Source organism: Macaca mulatta, chromosome 8 (assembly GCF_049350105.2).
Source record: "Macaca mulatta isolate MMU2019108-1 chromosome 8, T2T-MMU8v2.0, whole genome shotgun sequence".
Taxonomy (NCBI): Eukaryota; Metazoa; Chordata; class Mammalia; order Primates; family Cercopithecidae; genus Macaca; species Macaca mulatta.
Window position 1 is genome coordinate 40,408,807 of NC_133413.1, and position 6,000 is coordinate 40,414,806.

At 56.0% G+C, this 6,000-nt stretch overlaps 1 protein-coding gene across 20 annotated transcripts in view; it reads right to left on the reverse strand.

Annotated features, from left to right (window-relative positions):
• The window catches only part of FGFR1 (fibroblast growth factor receptor 1), a 58,060-nt gene extending 52,805 nt beyond the window's left edge, over positions 1-5,255 (reverse strand). For 7 of the 20 annotated variants that reach the window (XM_015145064.3, XM_077942384.1, XM_015145063.3 and 4 more), the window contains exon 1: positions 4,604-5,255. The gene's annotated coding sequence lies outside the window, so the exon portion shown is untranslated. 20 annotated transcript variants of the gene reach the window in all.
• Positions 5,256-6,000: the final 745 nt, after the last annotated feature.

The following is a 6,000-nucleotide window of genomic DNA, read 5'->3' on the forward strand; positions in this document are numbered from 1 at the left end:
ATCCGCCTGCCTCGGCCTCCCACAGTGCTGGGATTACAGGCATGAGCCACCGTGCACGGCCTCATGTTCTATTTCTATAGGGCACCACAGCTCGAAGCAACCTCCATGCCTCTGTGCAAGACTTTCTTCTTTGCCCTTCCTTGTTCTGCAACAGGCCAGGCCTTCCCTTTTCTCTGAACCCCACCTTAAGAAGCTGTCTCTTCCATAAGACTTTCTTGGGCCTCTTCTAGCTGGAGGATTTTATTCCTCCAAATTCGCAAACCACATTACTAGCCCCTCTCACATGGTGCTTAGGCCACATGATATGATTATTATTTATGTTCTTCATTCTCTTCTCTCCCCATGAAACTGCAGGCTCCTTCAGAGCAGGGTCTGTGCCTCCCTAACCTTTGCTAACACTCTCTGCACCTAGTATGTACACAGGAGATGCCAACATGTTCGTTAACTGGATGAGTAAGTGAATGAAGGAAAAAAAAGAGCTGATGAAAAGCAACTGATACAGATACTCCTCCAGAAAAAGAGGCTCAGAATATCAGAGAAAAGCAATTAGCTAGTATCCCTTGTTAACCAGCCAAACTGTAGTCCAAAGGGTACCGAGAAAATTTCTGGACAACTTGGTTCTTCAGAATTAAGGAAGTAATACCAAAACATTATTCCCTTCAGATGGGAGTAAGACTTATTTCTTCCCCAAAGTGAGCATTCTCTACTCACATGTTGAGAGGGCAGGGGGCAAGTACTTAATAAACATGGAGAAAGTTACTTAGCTCAGCTTGCAAAATTTTAGTTGGTCCAAGAGAAATGCTTATTTTTTGTGTCTCTGTTAAAAAAAAAAAAAAGTCTACCTGTCCTTGGAAGTAAAAGACATATAAAAAATTAGCAATAAGTGGCCAGGCACGGTGGCTCACACCTGTAATCCCAGCATTTTGGGAGGCCGAAGCCAGCAGATCGCTTGAGGTCAGGAGTTCAAGACCAGCCTGGCGAACACAACTGCTGCACATAATCTAGAAAACCTTGCTCTTGAAGACAGGATGTACTATGAGTGGAACCCCACCAAATTCTTGGGATAGTTCACCCAGGTGAGTGCTATTAAATGGGAGAGAGGGCCCTAAACATGGTTTCTTTCATTGCAGGGGAGAGAGAAATGGTGGTGAGGAGGCAATTTCTGTTTAAAGTAGATGCAACCTTAGGGGGAAAAACAAATATCCTAGCCCAAGTCTGACATTTCATCCTCTCTGGGAACACCAGAATCTTCTCTAAAGCTCTGCATCTGGACTCCTACCAGTCCCTGGTGCTTTCAGGCCTTTTACAAAGCTCTGGGGAAGACAAATGCAAGACACAAATTTCCCAGGAGGAAATTAAATTCATCAAGTGATGTGAGGCCCTTTCAGAATAAGACATTTGAATCAATTCTAATGCCTTTTCCTCCAGCAACAACAGGCTCAAACTTTGCTAGGACGTTCTGTAACTAACAGCCATTTTGACAAAAGACACTTTAGAAACGGAGGCAAGAAAAAAAACTTTGGAGAAGCCCGCTGCTAAACCCCCAAGTTCACACCAGCAAATCTCCCATTTTAGGAGTCTTGTTTCAGGTCAATACTGAAAACAAAGAGCACACCACTAAAAGAAAAACCCATGGATTTTCCTTGGTCTCTAAGGCTTGAGTCTGCCTACCCAGTGTTCAATTCAATTTTCTTGCCCTCTGGAGTCCACCAGGAATAAAGCTAGCCCAGCCTGAGGGATGCACCCGACGTATCTAATCCTCTGCCCCTAGGGAGTGGGGGACACTTCGCCATTTCTTCCTGAGCCTTTGCTTCCCTGGCTATCAAAGGGCCACCTAATGGAACTTTCTAACATCCTCCATGGCCAGAGGTCAAGGAAAAGAAGCACCCTAAGATTGTTCAAGCGGTGCCCACTCTGGCCCGAATCTGTACTGGGAAAAATACCTGGAAAATGAGCATTTCTGCAGGCATGTTTGGAAAAGCAAGCAGTGAAGTCCAAGTGGCTCTCAATCTGGATGAACCTCATTAAAAAGCTGACACTCAGCTATGACTAAGAGTAAATGCAACAGATATTTCAAGGAGCTCGTCACTGATGCAGTTCATAACCCTCCCAGCTGGAGTCAGGCCCCAGCAGCCTCCCGGTCCCCAAACACCCTGCACTCGGAGGGTCGGGGCAGCCCCGGAGCTTCTCCTAACCCACTGGGGGTAGGATATGTAAACAAGTCATTAGGGAGGCAGGCCCTGGGCACAGACGGGACGGCAATAGCAGAGGCTGCTGAACCTCGGTCACTGAGAGGAAGGTGGATGACCCGGGGATGGGGGTGATTAACCAGACCAAGGCGCGTCCCACGGGGCCCTGCTACTTCGCTTTTAAACAAGCCTCAGGGAGGAAACCGGGAGCCCGGGCCAAGGGAGGAAAATGGCCACTTTCTGCTAAACAGTCTCAAGGCTAGATAGTATTCCAAAAAAAGCCCTGGTCCGGAGGTGCAAAGGGTAGGGCACATCTGCGGAGGAAACAGTCACCTTAATTACCACGTCTAGAGAAAGTGCGATTTCATTACAGCCTCCAAAACTACCGCCCAAAGAAGGAAACCAGAGAAGTGTTTTCAATCTGAGAGAGGCTGGAAAGAAGAGGGTGAGAGAGACTGACTCTCTCCACCCTCCCGCAACTTTGGACCACAAGGCGCTTTCCTGCCTCAAAGACTATTACCAAACACAACTGGACAATCCAACCCCCCGCTTTCAAACCTGTAGCCGTTACTTAAATGGTAAAACGCCCCACTTTAGTTTCCGGGGGATGCGTCCCAAATCAGTCCTTAAAAACACACAGGGAGCGCCTCTGGCAGCAGTCGCCCACGCCCCCGGCCCAGCGCACCGGGCTCGCTCCGGGAGGGGCGCGTGACGCCACCGAGGGGCGGCCGAGAGGGGACCGCGGGCTCCGGGCAGGGCAGGCGCTCTCGCAGCTCCAGCTATAACACAAGGGAGAGAAAGCAACGCTTTGGTTCCAGAAACTTCCATCGTCAAGGCCAGTTCTGGCCAGACGCACAGCCAAAGAGCCTCCCCTAGTCTAGCGGATGAACCGTTCGCGAATGCCACCCCCTAAAACCTTGGACCCATCTCCCAAGATGCCTCTTTTCTGCGCAATCCAGAAAGCACCCCGACCGCCGCCACCCACTAGCGGCGGCGAACAACTAACTTAGTGAGATCTTCGATAACTCGGGATCCAAGGGAACTTTCTTTTCTCAACGCCGCATCTCCATGTCTCCAGAAATGTTAAGGAGGGAGGTGGTCAAGACGAGTTGAAGAATCCGAGTTTCAATTTGGGGGAGGGGGAGGGGAGGAAGAGGGAAGTTAATAACGCGGCTGCGGTGTACCCGTGTGGGGTGAAACGGAACCAGATGCGGCTGTTACATCTGGAAAATGGGGGTGGGGGAGGGCTGGGGGAGAAAGACATCGTGGTAATGTTTTTCAAACGGGTTGATAGCTTCTGGGACCAGAACAAGAAACACGCTTCACACCCCCCGCCCCACCACCACCAAAAAAGTGTCTGGCTGCTTCATAGGGGGCGTGTGTTCTATATGAACCCCATCTACAAGGTCCACAAATTCCTCTGCAAACATGGGTCGTAGCCTCCCTTTTCTCCCAACCCTAAACATAACGGGAGGGGAAGCGGGGTGCAGAGGGGTCTGGGCCAGAGAAGCCTACGCATCGCTGCCGAGTGAACCGCACCGGACAAAAACCTCATCCCTTCCCCCACCTCCAGGAACGAGATTGGGACGGAACGGCCCTCCCGCCCCCGTCCCATACCTCGGCTTAACGACTGTGGGTCGTCCTCCCGTTCCCCAAACTTCCGACCCTCTCAGAGACCGTCCAAGTCATAAGATCACCCCTTCTGGAAAGCGGAGTCGTTTTTCGCTCTCAGCTCAAGCAGATTCAGCCATTTGGTGACGACACCTCCTTAAAGCCTATTCCAAGAGAAGCTAACCTAGCCCTCCACGTCCTCTGCAGTTCATCCCCTACTCCATTCGCCCACAACCCGGACCCCAGGTTTAGCGGGGATGGAAAAGGACTGAGGAATGTCCTGGATTTTTAGCGTTGAGCCCAAAGCTACCTGCTGAATTGGGGGTGAATCCCCAAAAGGGGACCAAAAAGAGATGGAGTGGAATGCAACACACACACAACACACACACAACGCACCCCACCTCGCCGCCCACTCCCGCCCTCCTCCCCAGTCCAGGAAACCGCGGGCCTCGCCGCTTTCGCCCCGGGCCTGTCCTTCCCAGGACTCACCGAGGAGCCGCCGCCGCCTCGCCAGCTCCCGAGCGCGAGTTGGCGGAAAAGTTGGGCAGCGGGAAGAGCGGCGGGACGAGCGTAGGGAGGGGGCGCAGAAGGAGACGCGGGCGGAGGGAAGGGAGGAGAGACCCAAGGGGGGCGCGGATCGCCCGGGAGGGAGCCGGGAGGTGGAGGGGGCGGGCGGCGAGCGGAGGGAGGCGCCGGTCCCGGCTGGGCTGCGGCGGGCAAAGCGCGCAGCCGGGAGGCTCCGGCGCCGGGGGCCGCTCGGGACGCCAAGCCAGCCCCGGATCCGGGGGCGCCGCGACTCTTACCTCGCTCGGCGTGGAGGTTCCGCCTCGGGAAAGTCCGCCGTGGCTTGCGCGAGCGGGCGTGTGCCCGCGTCCCCGGCTCCGGCCCGCCGCCCCCGGGCTCTTTTCGGGTCCTGGCGGGGTCGCGAGAGCTCCGCGGCCGGCGCTCGACTCCCGGCGGCGCTCGGTGCTCGGCGCCTCCAGCCCGGGCGGGAACAATGGAGCCGGAGCTGATGCCCCGGAGGCGGGGCGGGGGGAGGGCTCCCGTCCGCCGCCCGGGGTCTCCAGACCTTGTGCCCCTCTTTTCCAGACCGCGGCGGCGGCGTCTCACGCTCCTTGCAGACCGGGCTCCATCGTTCCGCGGAGGCCCCGGCGCCGCGGCGTGCCCGACTGCAGCACGGGTACCGTGCGCCCTGTGGGGCGCCCCGAGCTCGGACGGGAGAAAGTCCTCGGGTTCCGCGGCTTTTCGAGCAGCTGCGCGCTCGCGGCCGGGGAAGGCGAGGTCGCCGCAATGCGCTACGCGGAGTCTCGGTCCCGTCCGGACGTGGCCCTGCTGCCGGCACAGCCCGGGTTCCTCCGCGCGCTACGGCTGCACCAGCGTCCCGGCTCCCGCTCACTGCCGCCCGCCGCCGAGGACGCCGCGCCTGTGGCCGAAGGAGCGCTCCGAGCGCTGTGCGCCGGCGAGGCGCGAGGGCTCGCCCTCTCACTCCCACCGGCGCTGGTCCCTCCTCCGCCTCCGCCCCCTGCCGCTGCCTGCTGGGCCTTGTAGTTCTCCAGCCGCGGCCCCAGAGGAGGGGGAGCCGGCCGAGCGGGCCGAGCTGTCCGGCGCTCTGCCCTTCTCTTCCTGCAGCCTGGTCTCCTTTGGCGCTTGCGCCCCTGCATCTGAGCGCGTCCCAGAGGGCGCCGGAATGTCAGGCCCTAGACATAGCTGCAGTTTGGGGGGGTGTGGGGGACAGGTGAAGAGACGCCGCAGCCTTGAGATTGTACCTGGTAGCGTGGACTTTGGAGTCTGTGCACCTTGGGGAATGATTTTCGCGTTCTAAATCTCGGTTTTCCCATCTGTGAAAGGGGGATAATAGTGCTTTTTCGTATAGAGTCGAGAGGTCAACGAGGGCCTGGCGCATAGTTAACACCTAGTAAATACAAGCTGGTTTTATTATGAGAAGGTCAGCCCCTCCTCACACCCTTCCATTGGATCTCCGCTTTCCCCAGCCACATAATTTAGGTTTTGTGCTCCACCGGGAACTGGACCCTGTAAATTCTACAGCAATGTTGTTGGTCTTCAGAAGTCTCCAGCCTGAAGTGAACGTCTAGGAAGCAAAGAGTAAGTGGGAGTTGAGGGGAGAGGTGTGGTTGGTTTGGAAATTAATCACAGCCCACTCAGAACACCCTCCAGTACTGTGGAACTCAGGAAAGTGGCT